This window comes from Peromyscus maniculatus, chromosome 23, assembly GCF_049852395.1.
Source record: "Peromyscus maniculatus bairdii isolate BWxNUB_F1_BW_parent chromosome 23, HU_Pman_BW_mat_3.1, whole genome shotgun sequence".
Lineage (NCBI taxonomy): Eukaryota > Metazoa > Chordata > Mammalia > Rodentia > Cricetidae > Peromyscus > Peromyscus maniculatus.
This window is the reverse complement of record NC_134874.1, coordinates 16,577,260-16,592,494: the sequence shown is the minus strand read 5'-3', so window position 1 is coordinate 16,592,494 and position 15,235 is coordinate 16,577,260. Positions and strand designations below refer to the sequence as shown.

The following is a 15,235-nucleotide window of genomic DNA, read 5'->3' as shown; positions in this document are numbered from 1 at the left end:
CCTCCGCCCTACAGTTGGACTCTGTACTGGCACTGCCTGCAGACCTCAGGCCAGTTCCTCCTCTTATTCCCACAAGGACTCTTTCCGCTGTATAAGCCTTGGGCATCTGCCTCTCATGCCTCTTTGAAGCTTCTTGAATTCTGCTGTGGATTGTTTAAGTCTTTGCACTATTCTGTAGCCTGCATAGATAGGTAGGTAGGTAGGTAGGTAGGTAGGTAGATAGATAGATAGATAGATAGATAGATAGATAGATAGATAGATGGATAGACAGACAGATAGAAGATAGATAGGCACATACATACATACATGCATACATAGATGGATAGATGTAGGTAGACAGATGTAGATGGATAGGTAGATAGATAGATAGATAGATAGATAGATAGATAGATAGATAGATAGATAGATAGATAGATAGATGATGGATGGATGGATTTATTGATCTACCATGTGGTGTACATGTGATCCGAGAGCTAATATCAACAGTTATACTCAGAGTTAAAGAACCTAGATTCGCCTCAGCCATCTCTCGAGAGAAATTGAGACTATTTGGCAAATTGCAGCTGACAGAGCTGAGATAGCTTGTAATTTTATTGTTATGACATTAAGAAAAACACATGACGGTGTCTGTCTACGTTTCTGACAGTGAGTTCATGACAGTGTGCTGTGGAGAGAGAACACACAAATAAATGTCCCAGATGTCCGGTGGCTGAACAGGGTCAGGTGGAAGGGCGCAGAGACCGATGGAGAAGAGAGGTATCCATGCTTGTTCCTTACTGTACCTTTTCTGAGGGAGCCCGGCCTGGCGGCTGTCACACTGGCCCCTATCAGTGCAGGGAGAGGGCTATGGTTCCCTTGTGGTCCTGGTTGATTAGGCTGGGGCAAGTGTGGGCTCCAGAGTTGTGGGCAGGAGCAGATCACAAAGGGCCAAGGGCCATGTGGTGATGAGGGCCACATCTCCTGGTCTACACTAACTGGTGGGAACTGGACTCTGTAACACGAATTGCTAAACGGTCTTATTAATAAAAGACCCGGAGCCAGGTATTGGGGTGAAAATTAAAAGATCAGAGAGCAAGCCAGCCATGTTCTTACCCCTTAGAAAGCCTCAGGACAGTGAGTCCTGTTTCCTCACGCCTTATATACCTTTTTCTGCCCTGCCATATTACTTCCTGATTTAAAGGGGTGTGTGCTTCCCAAACAAAGGCATGAGGTCTCAAGTGCTGGGATTAAAGGCATGTGCCACCACACCTGGCTCTGTTCCCTGTGTGGCCTTGAACTCACAGAGATCCACGGATCTCTGTCTCCCGAGTGATAGGATTAAGGGTGTGTGCCTGGCCTCTAAGTCTAATCCAGTGGCTGGCTCTGTCCTCTGATCCCCAGATAAGTTTTATTGGGGTGCACAATATATCACCACAGGACTCCTAGGGGATAGGCACTGTGTCCTTCTTAGGGTCTAGTTCATGAGGTGATGGGATTGAGAGGAGGCAGAGGCTTGTTGGAGGGAGCAGGTCACTGGGGGAAGGTCCTTGGGGGCTAGGAGTTGTCCTGTCCTTCCCTGACTGTCTCTCCACTTCCTGCCCCCATGAGGTGAGCAGCTCCCCTCCCCACAGTCTCCAAAGGCTATTTGGAGTCACCCCACAGCATGGGAACCAGCTGACCAGGAACCCAAACTGCCAAGACCATGAGTCAAACCAAATCTTCCCTGAAGTCATCCGGTGCTGGCATTTGTCACGGCAATAAAGACCTAACAGAGACCTCCATGTCAGGCACCAAAACCACATGGGAACCCCAAGCACAGGTGGCCACTCTCAGGCCCAAGAATGAAGCCACCTCAGGGCTTCCATCCCTGAATCATCCCTGAATACAGACTGATCGTTGGGATGCCATGATGAATCAAGTTTCACTTACGAACACCTAAGAACAGGGATGCAGAGGGGTCAAGGCATGGGAGGGGGAGAAGGAGAGAACTCTGATGTGTGTGACACCCTGCACGCTAGACCAGGGGACACGTCCATACAGGGTTCTGTGTGGCCTGCCTTGCCACCAGCTCCTAGGGGTCACAGAAGGAATCCCATGAGTCATGGGGGCCACTGCACACATACTCCCAGTTACAGGTGGTTAGCAGACCCCTGACTGCTGGCAGTTCAGTGTGTGGATGGCTGCACCTTAGGCTGCAGTGGATGCTGGGAAGCAGGGAGCCTCTGGGCAGGGGGAGGATCGTGCCTTATTTGGGTGTGGGTATAAAAACAGCAAACATATATTATGTAAATGCTTAATGTCCTTGTTTTTGCTTTTTAAATTACAGCTTTGTGTGTGCATGCTTGTGTGGGTGCATGCATGCACGTGTGTGTGTGTGTGTGTGTGTGTGTGTGCATGTGCAGATCAGAAGACAACCTGTAGGAGATAGTATTCTCCTTCACTATGTGGTTCCTGGGGATCAAACTCAGGTCATCAGGCTTGGTGGCAAGCGTACACACCCACTGGGCCTTCTCCTTGGTCCTGCTTTTGTTTCTGAGAAGAGTCTCAAAGGACTGGTCTGGAACTCATGGTAATCCTCCTGTCTCAACCTCCCAAGCGCTGGGACAAGGGCGAGCCGTCACACCAGATGATGTTTTCTCTTTCTTGGCTGTCCCCACCTTCTTCACAGACCCCTCTGAAAAATGGTTCCTCTTAGCCCCATGGTGCAGATGAAGAACTGGGCCACAGGAAGGGTCCAGAGTCATGCATCGGACCTATGTGGGAGCCTGGACTTGAAGCCAGCTGGTTAGTTACCGTACCACATCACCGGAAGGTGCACAGAGAAGAGACCAGCAGGAGACGTGGTGAACGACCTGGGCAGAGGCCGAGCAGAGATGAGTGGCAGTTTCTCCTCCTGCCTGCAGCATCCGGACGGAGAATCCTCTCCGCCCTCCTATTTCCTCCCATCCAGAAGCTGTCACCGAGCCACAAGGAAAGCATCTGGACTCCTGGCAGGGCTGTCCCCAGTCCCCAGTCCCCAGTGCAGGACAGCCTGCTGGTCCCATTTCTCAGCTAGAGCCGGCGCCGGCCCTGCCCACTCCAGGAAATCCTGCCGCTGCTATTTTGGGAAAGTTGATGGCTTTTTTTTTTTTTTTGTTCTGGTCCTTCGGAGAGCCTGACAGATGGCCCCAGATTTGTGCGATGCATTTCCATGGTGGTGTCGGAGGCTCTCCAACAGATTCTTCCTGCTCCGTCAGACACTGCAGCCAGATTTGCTCCTTCAGTAAATATTTAAGGAAAGCCTGCAGCACACACGGCTCAGCAAGAGGCGCCAGGAGAGGAATCAAATGCCGTTTATTGGCTATGTGTCATGCAGTGGGGGAGGAGAAAGCAGGTAGGACTAACGCCATTCCGAGCGCCGCTCGGTCCCCGGTGAACTGTGAGAATGAGCAGTTCTTTGATCGCGAGTCCAGCTCGCAGGCATCCTCTGGGATGTATTTCTGTAGCTCCATCCCAGGAGAGTAGAGGAACATGTCAAAGTTCGAGAGAACCCAGCTGCTTTCAAAAGAAGAAAGCTGAAAGCGAGGAGGGACGCCCCTGCGGCTGCCCTGAGAAGGGGGCCTCTGTGCCAAACGCAGATGGCCAAACCCAGGCCATCAAAGCTGAGAAAGGTACCCAAGAGGAAACACAACAGAATCCTGTGGCCACACGCGCAGGCTGCTGCAAAGCCTCAGCCCTGTCCGCCCAGGTGATGACACAGAGGACGGACTCCCCTTGGGTCTCAGTGTTCCATCTGTAAAATGGAGTGGATGAAGGCACTGGCCTCTCAGGGCGAGTGGGGTTGAAAGAGACAGTGGAGTGGCCATGCTCTGAGCAGGCACTGGAGTCTAAAGTCTGCTGTGGGCGGTGAATATGTGTGGCTCCCATTGGATAATAAATAAAGCTTGTTGGCCTATGGCAAGGCAGGATGGAGCCAGGCAGGAAATCCAAGCAGAGATACAGCAAGAAGAAGGGTCGAGTCGTGGAGACCTCAGCCCGCCGCCCAAGGAGCAACAAGATGCCAGCAGACCAGTAACGCCATGGCCACAGGCCATGATATAGATTAATAGAAATGGGTTGAGTTAAGTTATGAGAGCTAGCTAACAAGGAACCTGACCTATAAGCCATACAGTTCATAAAGAATATAAGCCTCTGTGTGTTTACTTGGGACCAAGCGGCTGTGGGATGCGGGTGGGCCAGGCAGGACCAGAGGAACTTCCGGCTATAAAAGTCACCAAGTAGGCAGACTGTTAGCTCTTCAGGGTTGACAGCAGCCCCAGCTTAAGAGGACGAAATGGCTTAGACAGGTCTAGAAAGAAATGCTTAGGGTCAGGGGTCCTGGCACCCCTGCACTGGCCTCAAGGAGACATTCCTACTGGTCTCAATGCCAGGCTGCGACTGGGGGTCTGGAAGGTTCTCTGTACTTGCCGTTTTCTAAGAAAACCCAAAGGACTGGTTTCTTCATGGAAGGAATTACATTTTTTTTTTCAGAAAGTATTTTCTTCTAAAAGCATATTTTAAATTTGTTTTTAAAGCTAGGCAGTGGTGGCATACACCTTTAATCCCAGCACTTGGGAGCAGAGGCAGGCAGATCTCTGAGTTTGAGGCCAGCCTGGTCTCCAGAGTGAGTTCCAGGACAGCTAGGACTACACAGAGAAACCCTGTCTTGAAAACAAAACAAATTTGTTTTTAAAGTACACTTTGTGTGTGTGTGTGTGTGTGTGTGTGTGTGTGTGTGTTTGCTCGTGTGTGTTCCACAGCACACATGTGGGTCAGAAAACTCATAGAAGTCATTTCTCTCTTTCTATCATGTGGGTTCCAGGAATAAAATTCAAATTGTCAGGCTTGGTGGCAAGACTCCACCCACTGAGCCATCTTGCTGGTCCCCTAAAAGTGCACTCTTTTTATTGCCCCTGTTTTATTGTTATAAATATTTTATGACATAATTTTCCAGGGCTGGAGAGATGGCTTTGCAGTTAAGAGAGCAACAGCTGCTTTTCCAGAGGAGTGGAATCCAGTTCCCAACGCCCATGACAACTACCTCTGATTCCATTGGAGCTGATGTCCTCTGCTGGCCTCCACAGGTAACTGCACTCTTGTGCACCTGACTACACACAGACACAGATACACACAATTTAAAATAAAATCTTTTTTCTTCTTCTTTTTTTGTTTTTTGAGAAAAGGCTTCTCTGTGTAAATGCCCTGGCTGTCCTGAAATTCGCTCTGTAGACCAGGATGGCCTTGAACTCACGCAGATCTGCTTGTCTCTACCTCCTGAGTGCTGGGATTAAAGGCATGTGCCACCACTGCCTGAGCCCAAGAGTACATACCTTTAATCCTAGCACTCGGAAGGCAGAGGCAGGCGGATCTCTGTGAGTTGGAGGCCAGCCTGGTCTCCAAAGTGAGTTCCAGGACAGGCACCAAAACTACACAGGGAAACCCTGTCTCGAAAAACAAAAATCAAAAAACAAACAAACAAAAATTCCCATGAAAGCATGCATCAAAGACATTTTCTACATAAAACTTCAATCCCAGACAGAAGCAGAAATACAGTTGTAGCCAGATGTTACAGCCATCACCATTCTGCCTTCTGTTCCCCATGTACTTTGATGCAAGGGACAGACAGACATAAACGGTCCTTCAGGGCACTGTACCGTTTCTTTCAGGTACCCGTGATGCTTTCAGCTGACATGGTCCACGGCCTCCCTTCTCTAGTCTGTCCTCCCGGGAGGCTTTAGCTGTGTCTGGACAAACTTCACACCTCTAAGACTACCTCCCGGTCTCATTTTAGCCAGAGGGAGCACAGAGCAGCCATGAGGGTGGACACAGCAGACGGACCCGGGACCACTCTGGGGTCTCTTAGGACCTGGGCTCTGGGACGTCCATCTCTCCAGGGGGTCTTTGCCCGGCCTCAGGTGTGCATCAGCTGGCAAAGTCATGCTTCCTTGACACGTATCTTTCCTGACCCAAAAGAATCCAGGTCTCCCAGATTCTGTATGCTGCCCCCAAACCCCCAATCTACCAAACGACGTGGTTAGCATGTGTGTATACACACATGCACACACAGCTCTAAGGCACAAGTCCCTCCACTCCTGGGCAGAGGGACCCCCAGGCTCCCAATGTCTCTCCCTCTCTCCCCTGACCTTCTCTGCCCCCCACCATACAACCTCCCCAGATTTAACCACGGCTCTGACTCTGTCCCTTTATCCTCACTAAGAATGCTGTAGCGTGGTGTGGGCTAACTGGACAGAGAGGGACCTACTAGCGTGGCGTCTCCTTAGGCCCAGGCTGTTGCCCCCCCCCCACACACACACACACTCCCCAGCTAGACAAACTGAGAATGGCGAGCCCCAGGGCACAAAAAATGTCCCAAAATGAAGGAGACTAGGGCCAATGAGGAAGCAGGGTGTAGGAGGCTGGGGGCGGGGGGTAGGTGGGTGGAGAAAGAAGGGGTGGGCTAATTCAGTCATGGGCCCCCTCAGGAGTGAGTGATGCCTCAGCCTCAAGGGGCTAGCAATCCAAGGTGGCCGGTATGCCAGGAAGATGCTGTCCCTTATTAGAGTAGACAACACACAATACCCTGCTCCAGGAAAACCTAGAGAACTCAGCCAGGAAATAGTCCAGTCCCTTCTATATGCCAATGCATTATAGTTCTAGACTCTCACAGCTTTGGCTTGGAGACCTGGGCACCTATGGGGATGGTTTTAGGATCCTGCCTTCACTCCTGTTTACGCAAAGCTTGGGGTCTTGCGGGTTACGTCATCGGGGACGCTGGCGACTACGTACAAGCCTTAAAAAGCCGGATGCAGACCCCACACTCTCTGCTCCCTGCTCTGCTCCCCTCTTCTCCCACCCCACCATTTTTCTCTCTCACCAGGTCTGGTCCCCTCTGCCCCCACCCTTTCCCTCCTAATAAAGCTCTGAATACTGATACCGGTTCTATCGTGACCGGGACCTTTCCATGCGGTAACCAGTGCCGCCACCAGTGCCGTTTACCATCCTTTCAGATGGAACTTCACAGTGATCTGACAACGGGGACCTAACGTGTGTGTGAACCCAGAACTGGGGTCCAGGCAGGGGCAAAGGAGAGGCTGCAGGACCGACTCACAGGGTGGCCACCCTGGCTGACTTCTTGCACCAGAGAAGCAGTCCCACAGATACGGTAGATACCGGATTACCCAGCTCCCAGGCTTTGTTTCCCAGGACATCGTTTGTTAATTTTTTGCACTGTGAGGGATCGAACTCAGGGCCTAACATGGCCTTGGCAAGGCTTCTACACCTAAGCTACAGCCCCAGCCCTTCATCACCCCGTTTCTGTCACCTGATCAAATACAGGTTGGGGGACCAGCAAGAAGGCTCAGCAGGGAAAGGGGCTGGCCGTCAAGCCCGAGGACCTGAGTTCGGTCTCCAGCACCTAAGCGGAAGGAGTGAACCAACTTCCGTAAGTTGTCCTTCCACCACACGTGTGCCGTGGCGTGGACGTGGACCTGTACATATAAACAAACCCATAAATGAATAAAAGTAATTTTTAACATACATGAGTTGAGCATCTCTGGTCACAAAATCCAAAAGATAAACGTCCCAAAAATCTCTTTACATATTTTTTTCCTTTCTTTTAGAACAGTCTCATTGTGTAGCCCAGGCTGGTCCAAACTTACTATGTAGTCCAGGATGGCCTTTGCGGTGATATATTATTGTGTACCCTAATAAACTTTGCCTGAAGATCAGAGAACAGCACATGTCACTAGATCAAACACAGATGCCGGGCAGTGGTGGCACACACCTTTGATCCCAGCACTCTCCAGGCAGAGATCTGTCTGGATCTATATGGGTTCAAAGCCACCCTGGACTACATGAGATTGACTCAGTCTAAGAGAGAAACAGAGCCGGACAGTGGTGGCACACACCTTTGATCCCAGCACTTGAGATCTCATGCCTTTGCTTGGGAAACACACAGGCCTTTAATCCCAGGAAAAAATATGGCAGGGTGGAGAAAGGTATATAAGCCGTAAGGAGACAGGAACTAAAGCCTGAGGAAGCTCATTCGGCTAGAGGCCTTTCGGCTGGAGCTCTTTCAGGCTGAGGAGTTGGTGAGGTAAGAGGTGGTGGCTGTGGCTTGCTCTGCTTCTCCGATCTTTTAGCTTTCACCCCAATATCTGGGTTTTTTTTTTATTATATGACCTTCTAAAATCTAAACGACAGGCCTTGAACTCTTGATTCTCCTGCCTCCGCCTCTCAAGCGCCAAGGTTCCAGGTGGGTACCACCACATCTTGCCCAAACCCACACCTTTCTGAGCACTGACCTAACACCTCAGATGGAAAATTCCACACCACAGAACCCTGCTTTGTACACAGTTATTACACTGTTGGGTAAATAAATACCTTCAGGGGGGTAAAAGGAATCTTACGTCCCTAAGACATCTCACGTACAACACGTAAATAAGTATTCCAAAGTCTCCGGCTCTTCTGGTTCTGAGCATTTTAGAGCCGGATACACAATCTGCCCAGGGAGCTTTGGTGTGTATCTCCGACGCCTCCTGTCAGAACAATGCATTCACTCTACGCTCATCGCCAAGGGCTGCGAGGCCCCTGCCCACAAGAATCTCTACACATACATGTCCTGCCTGAGGCACTCTCCACCTCCAGGCCATTTTAATCAGCACAATCCATAGCAAAAAAGCACAAGAGGGCGGGGGTGGGGGGGGGTGGGGGGGGAGCGCCATGCCAGACATGGGTGAAAGGCGTACTCATTTAAAGCCTGAGGCAGAAAGGAGGTCGGTTGCCCTGTGTGACACCCTGGGAAGGTGAGTGCCGCGTGTGTCAGGCAGCCGCCGGAGGGGCACTTGCAGGTAGGAGTGAATCGCGGGCACCTTCACAGGGACAGATCCACAGACAGCCAAGCTCGTGCTTGGCGCCTCTCAAACCCATGCGTACACATGCCCCCATATCTGTGTGCTCATATGCATGTAAAACGTGCGCGCACGCACGCATGCGCGCACACACACACACACACACACACACACACACACACGCACACGCACATGTGCACCACATGTACTCATGAAAATGGAAAAACAAAACAATAAAACCCTACTCTTTGAGGATGACAAGGTCAGAGGCAGGCAGATGCCAGACTGGCTGAGTCAGCAACATGGCCACCGACCGTCCCCCCCCCCCCCCCCCCGCCTCCCCCCCCAGCAGGCCCTTTTCTCTTCCTTGTCCTGTGGAGAGGGTGTGATTACAGGCAACAGTCCAGGTAAGATAAGGCCCATCGGGAAAGAAGGGCCCTTTCTCCCTTCTGTCCCTCTTCCTAGAAAGAAGGCTCTGCCACATAATCTCCCACAGAGCTCCCTGATGCTAGCTGGGCACCCCATGACCAAGCCCAAGAGAGCCACCCTGGCTGGCTGTCTCCACTGAAGCAGACGGGATTCTCTAGAAGAACAGAGCTAATAGAAAGTCTGTACATTAAAAAAGAGAGAGAACTGTAGCTGGGTGGTGGTGGGGACACACGCCTTTAATCCCAGCACTTGGGAGTCAGAGGCAGGTGGATCTCTGTGAGTTCGAGGCCAGCCTGGGCTACAGAGTGAATTCCAGGACAGGGACCAAAACGACACAGAGAAACAGAGAGAGAGAGAGAGAGAGAGAGAGAGAGAGAGAGAGAGAGAGAGAGAGAGAGAGAGAGAGAGAGAACTGTGATGGTTAGCTGGTTAGCTTTCATTGTCAATGTTAGAAGCCTCAGCCCTCCGAGGGCAGTGCCATTCCCTCGGTTTGGGTCTTGGACTGTGTAAGAGTACAGAAAGCTAGCTGTATGCACACACGTCTCTCTGCTCTGGGCTGTGGGTGTGACTAGCTGTTCTACATTCCTGGTGCCTTGATGTCCTGTGTCTTCATCCTAGAAAGACTGGGGCACCAGTAGCTGCTCACTCCATGGAGTCTCAGCCCAGCACTGAAGACCTAGAGTTCCCTGGAGGGTCACTGCGACCAAGTCTACCTTAAAATGCCCGGGAAGTTGGAGTCTGAAATCAGCCGACATCAGCCATAAACGGATGCCTCGGAGAGGGGCTTGGACGTGGGCACACTGCCTCCCTCTGACTCCTTCCTCCCCTGGGCACCAGCCTCTTGAAAGGCTCTGAGGGAGTCTTCCCATGTCAGTCTCTCTGGAGATGCCCCCTCCCTCGCCTAACACCGGGTCACCCGTCTTCTCCATTCGTCAAGGTGACAAGCCCAGTCATCCCATTCCCTAAGACTGACCTCAGAGAGGTCAAGACGGAGCCATGGCCTCTGACCCTGAGGAGATAGAGCCGTGAACCGCCCGCCTGTGAGTGTGGTCAAGCAGATGTTTGATTCTTGGCCAACACACAATAGGGCCCTCCCACAACCCACATCGAAGCTTGGGTCCCCACAGCGCCCTTCCATTTTCTGTATTTTCGATACTTGCTTCCCTTTGGGCCTCTGTCTTCACGTCCTGCTGGCCTCTCTGGGCTCCCCAAGCTCCTTCGAGCTGCGGTCTGGTTCTCCTCCCCACCCCCACCCCATTTTCTCGCCTCCGTCCGAAGCCTCCACGACTAATTTTTGTCTCATTTTCAGATCATATTTCCTTGAGGTTGACCGTGAACACAAGACAGCTTTCTGCAATTTACCTCCATTTCCTGTGGTAAATCTTTTTCAACAATGTGTTTCTCCTCAGGGGGACGGAGCCTCTCCCTCCTCACGGCAGGATGTGGCCTACCATGTTAGAGAGTTCATGTTCAGGGCTCATCCTGTGACAAAGAGACGTCTGCTTGGGCTTAGAGGGTGGGGGATGCTGTTTGGGTCACCTCCTGGCCAACCTGGTTGCTATTAGACCCCCCCATTTCAGATGTCCAAGCAGAGGCCTTGGCCGTGAACACGCCGCCCAGAGCCAAGTCCCCGGCTTCTGGCAGCCATTTTCTTGGAGGGCTGCGCTGGCTCCAGAGACTTCTTCCACTTCTGCTGCCTGACGATCCAAAGGGAAATTTATTCACAGATAATTTGAAACAGTCTCGAGCCCTCCCGATGCCAGAGAGTTCGAGTGAAAATCTACAGGCCCCAGAGGGTAGCAGCCCACAGCTATTCCTGTCTTGGCCCTTCCTCTCTTCCAACTTGGCATCCCCGAGAACCCCCAATCCCATTCAGTGACGGCAACCTGGGCCAGGGAGATTGCTGCGTGGGGACAGAGAGGGACGGGCGAGGTAGGACTTGTCTATGGTACCCTCTGCACAATGGGAAGGCTGGGCTAGATGACTACATATTTATTTGTGTGTGCACATGCGCATGCATGCACGCACGCGCGCACGCGCACGCGCACACACACACACACACACACACACACACACACACACACACACCCCGGTGCACTTCGGAAGAGGTCAGAGAACCACCTGCAGGGATCAGGTCTCCCCTTCTACCATGTGAGTCCACAGGGATTGAACTCAGGTCATTAGACTTGGAGGAAAGCATCTGTAACCATTGAACCATCCCATCTGATTGTTTATTCACGGCCAGGCCCTCGGGCACACCAGGCCAGCGCGCTGTCACGGAGCTACACGTCAGCCCCCAGCCCTCTCCAAGCTTCTGCGAGCACTCGTAGTCCTGAAGCCTTCCACCTGGCTACCCGGCTGGTGGCCCTCAGTGCTATTCCCTGTGGGGGATAGCAGGCAGGACCCAGTCCCTGAAGCGGAGGGACTTGAGACTGCCTGGCTTCCCCTCTTCTGGTTCGTTTTGCTGGTGAGCGGGAGAGCGGAGAGAAATACATCCGGGACCTTTGGTTTTCTCCACATGGATCTCCAGCTGGTTCCTCCTCCGGGGACCCAGTCTCTACTGGCGGAGCTCGATTTCTTTCCCTAAAGTACCTCAAACAGAAACCCCCAAAGTGTCCTCTCTATCAAGACCAGGCACAGTCCGGATGAAGTGCTTGCCATTTACAGATTCCAAGGACGTCACTCCCACATCCACGGCAGCCTGGTGGCAGCTGCTGGCTCCCCTTTTCCTCCCCACTTCCTGATCTCCTGGGAACTCAGCTAGAGCCCCCATCAGCCCACCCCAAGACCTTACTTTCCTATCTCTCCCCGCCTGGTCCCCATGCGGGGGATGGGACACTCACTGGTCAGCTTCTCCCTTCCTGGGTCAGCCCTCCAGCCCGGGATACCCTGGCATGTGCATATCTCTGGAAAGCAGTGGTTCTCCACCTTCCTAATGCTGCGACCCTTTAAAACAGCTCCTCATGTTGTGGTGACCCCCAACCATAAAGTTATTTTTGTTGCTACTTCATAACTGTAATTTTGCTACCATTATGAATCATAATATAAAGATCTGATATGCAGGATATCTGATACACACACACACACACACACACACACACACACACACACACACACACCTGCAAAGTGGTCGCGACCTGCAGGTTGAGAACCCTTGTAGTAAAGGGAGGACCCTGAGGGTGTTAAGCACAGGCTGCCTAGTGGAGGAACTCAGGCTGGTGGACCCAGCAAGGGCGCCTCTGCTCTGCTCCCCAGCATGCTTCGTCATTGCGTGGATGCTGACCGTGGTCGCTGCTAACTAAACTCCACACGCTTCATTTCCCCCAGGAAAACCACATGCCTGTAGAGAATGCGGACACAAGCGTGTCCAGAGGTTTGGGAAGTCAGCTCCTTCGCCTCCACCCCCCAAAATGGGCTGTCTGCTATACTGGCTTTTCCAAAGGTCATTGATGTCATTTCTGTGGTGTTAATTTATTCGTGTGTGTGTGTGTGTGTGTGTGTGTGTGTGTGTGTGTGTGCATGTGGAGAGCAGAGGTCAACATGCAGGTACGTTCAAGTGCCTTCCTCACTCGCTCTCCATTGTTGTTTTTGAGGCAGGGTCTCTCACTGAGAGTAGCTGGCTAGCATTTCCCGGGCCTCCTGTATGCACCTCCTCAGTTGCGATTACAGGAATGTGCCGCGGCACCCCACTTTATACTAGAATGCCGGGGATCCCCGCTCAGGTCCTCAAGCTGGTACACCAAATACTTTGCTGCAAGCCCTCCCTCCACCACCTTATTTCCTTTCACAGACTTACTGGAGTGACAGCTTTGTTATTACCTTGCCAATGAGAAGGGGAAACTGAGGCCCGGAGAGATAAATGGCATTTGGGACAGAAAACTTTTTCCTGCCGCTCTCGTTCGTCTCCGAAGTGGCTCCACTGAGCAAGGGAAGGAAAGATGCTGGCTGCTGTCCCAGGCCAGCTCCTTCGTCCTACCAGCTTGGAAAAGCACATTCTCATTTCCTGCAAATCGGAAGCAGCAGATCAGAGAGGTTACGCGTGGGTCGAGGTCGTACCGCTACTAAACAATGGGGCTCGAAGGGGACCCAGGGATGCTTCGTGTGTAAGCTGGAGCGTTCTTCCCGAGTTACCTGTACTCCCCGAGGCTGAGGATTTTGGAGAAAGGGGATGAAAGAAAGTAGAAAAGTACACGGGTCAAATAAACCCATTTCCTGGGCTGCAGGACTCGGCTGAGGTGAGCAGACATTCTCTGCCTGATTTCCCATGGTGGCTTTTAAATTCATGCATAAATCCCTGCTGGGTGTGTGTGTGTGTGTGTGTGTGTGTGTGTGTGTGTGTGTGTGAGAGAGAGAGAGAGAGACAGAGACAGAGAGACAGAGAGAGAAAGAGGGGGAAGGAGAGAGAGAGAGGAAGAGCTGCATTTTAGCTTGGTTTTTTTGGGGGGACAGGGTGGAGCTTATTTGGCAATGGGTTTAGAAACCAGGGTTTTGTATGTGCCAGGCAAGCACTGTGCAGCCGAGCTACACACCAGCCCTCTTTTAAAAACCATCACACTTATTCGGGGTGGGTATGCGCCTACCATGACACACAGTCGGGGGCCAAAGGACAAGGTGCAGGAGTCAGTTCTCTCCATCCACCATGTGGGGTCTTGGGGAGAGAACTCCGATCACCAGACTCGGTGGCCAGTGCTCGTAACCCACCGAGCCGTCTGGATGGCCCACCCCAGCCCTGCTGTTGACTCATTCTTTGCAACCTTAGGCGGCCCGCAGCGCAAGATTAAAAGGTTGTCTTGTTTGCAGCTGGGCCTGGTCCCCGAGACTGTCATCTCAGCCACTCAAGAGCCCCGAAGCAGACCGGTCACGAGTTCAAAGACTGCCTGCCAGACCAAGCAGTTTAACGAGGCCCTGACTCAAACTAAAAAAGTCACAGGAAAGAGCTGGGGGTGTGGCTCTGTGGTGGAGCACTCGCTGAGCCTGCGTGAGGGAGGCCCTGGCTCCCGTCCCCAGCAGGGCCAAAAACAGAAAGAAAAACAAAATCAGTTTGATACCCTCACACCCATCAGACCGAGCCACAGGGTGCAGCCACACACCCAGCTTGCCCGACTGGGTCGCTTCATGGCACAAAGGCAACCACGCATAGACGACTTGTCCCTGGAAGGCCATGGCCAAGCTTCTGTCACACACCAGGTGACACAGCAAAGCCCTACCGTGGAGTCAGAAGTCCCCAAATTCACATAAGGATTGCCAGGGTAGCCCGTGGCCCTGCTTCACGCTTGGAAACCCACCATTTCCCCTACAGCAACAGTTCCCATCCATTTTATGTGAATTCTTAGGAGAAAAGCATTCCTTCCCCCCCCCCCACCCCCAGCCCCCACCCCCCATCCCTCAGTTTTTCCGCCAGTGTGGTGTGAGGCTGCAGGCCAGGAAACAGCAAAAACGAAAAGTATCACTCGACGTTGGAATGCAAGAGAAATTAATTAAATCCAAATTTGCCCCAGAATGCTGGAAGTTGAACGCCACTCAAGACAGACTTGCGACCCGGGTTGGATTTCAAAGCCGTTTCTGAGGAACCCCTGGGAGCTGTTTGCGGGAGGGGGGGGGCGTGGCAGAGATGGAGTGGCATGGTGCAAGCCCGCAGGGCAGGTGGGAGACCTGTCTTGAGACCTGTCAGCGACGCTGGGACGGCCTGGTAGGAAATAAGAACCGGGGAGAGTTGCTGGGCAACACGGACCTGATGATGTTCTTTGGACCAGGGCCTGGATTTGCCAGCTGAGTGGGTTAGTGGCTCTGTCCATTTGCAGAGAGCCAAGCAGAGAAGACGGTGGCGGCTTACTGTGGCAGAGAAGGCATCTGATGGGCGGGGGGGGGGGGGGGGGGGCTACCCCCACCCAGGCAAGGGACCACAAGGGGCTTCTTTCACTAACTTATAAAGTGTCCCCTGGGAGCACCTAGTGCTATAA

General features: G+C 52.4%; 1 long non-coding RNA gene across 1 annotated transcript; it reads left to right on the top strand.

The window, feature by feature from the left end:
* The first annotated feature begins 3,104 nt into the window (after window positions 1-3,104).
* On the top strand, window positions 3,105-8,151 carry LOC121825434 (uncharacterized). The gene is made up of 3 exons (XR_006067711.2): window positions 3,105-3,352; window positions 4,952-5,081; window positions 7,333-8,151. It is a non-coding gene; the product is annotated as an uncharacterized LOC121825434 (long non-coding RNA).
* The last annotated feature ends 7,084 nt before the right edge of the window (window positions 8,152-15,235 follow it).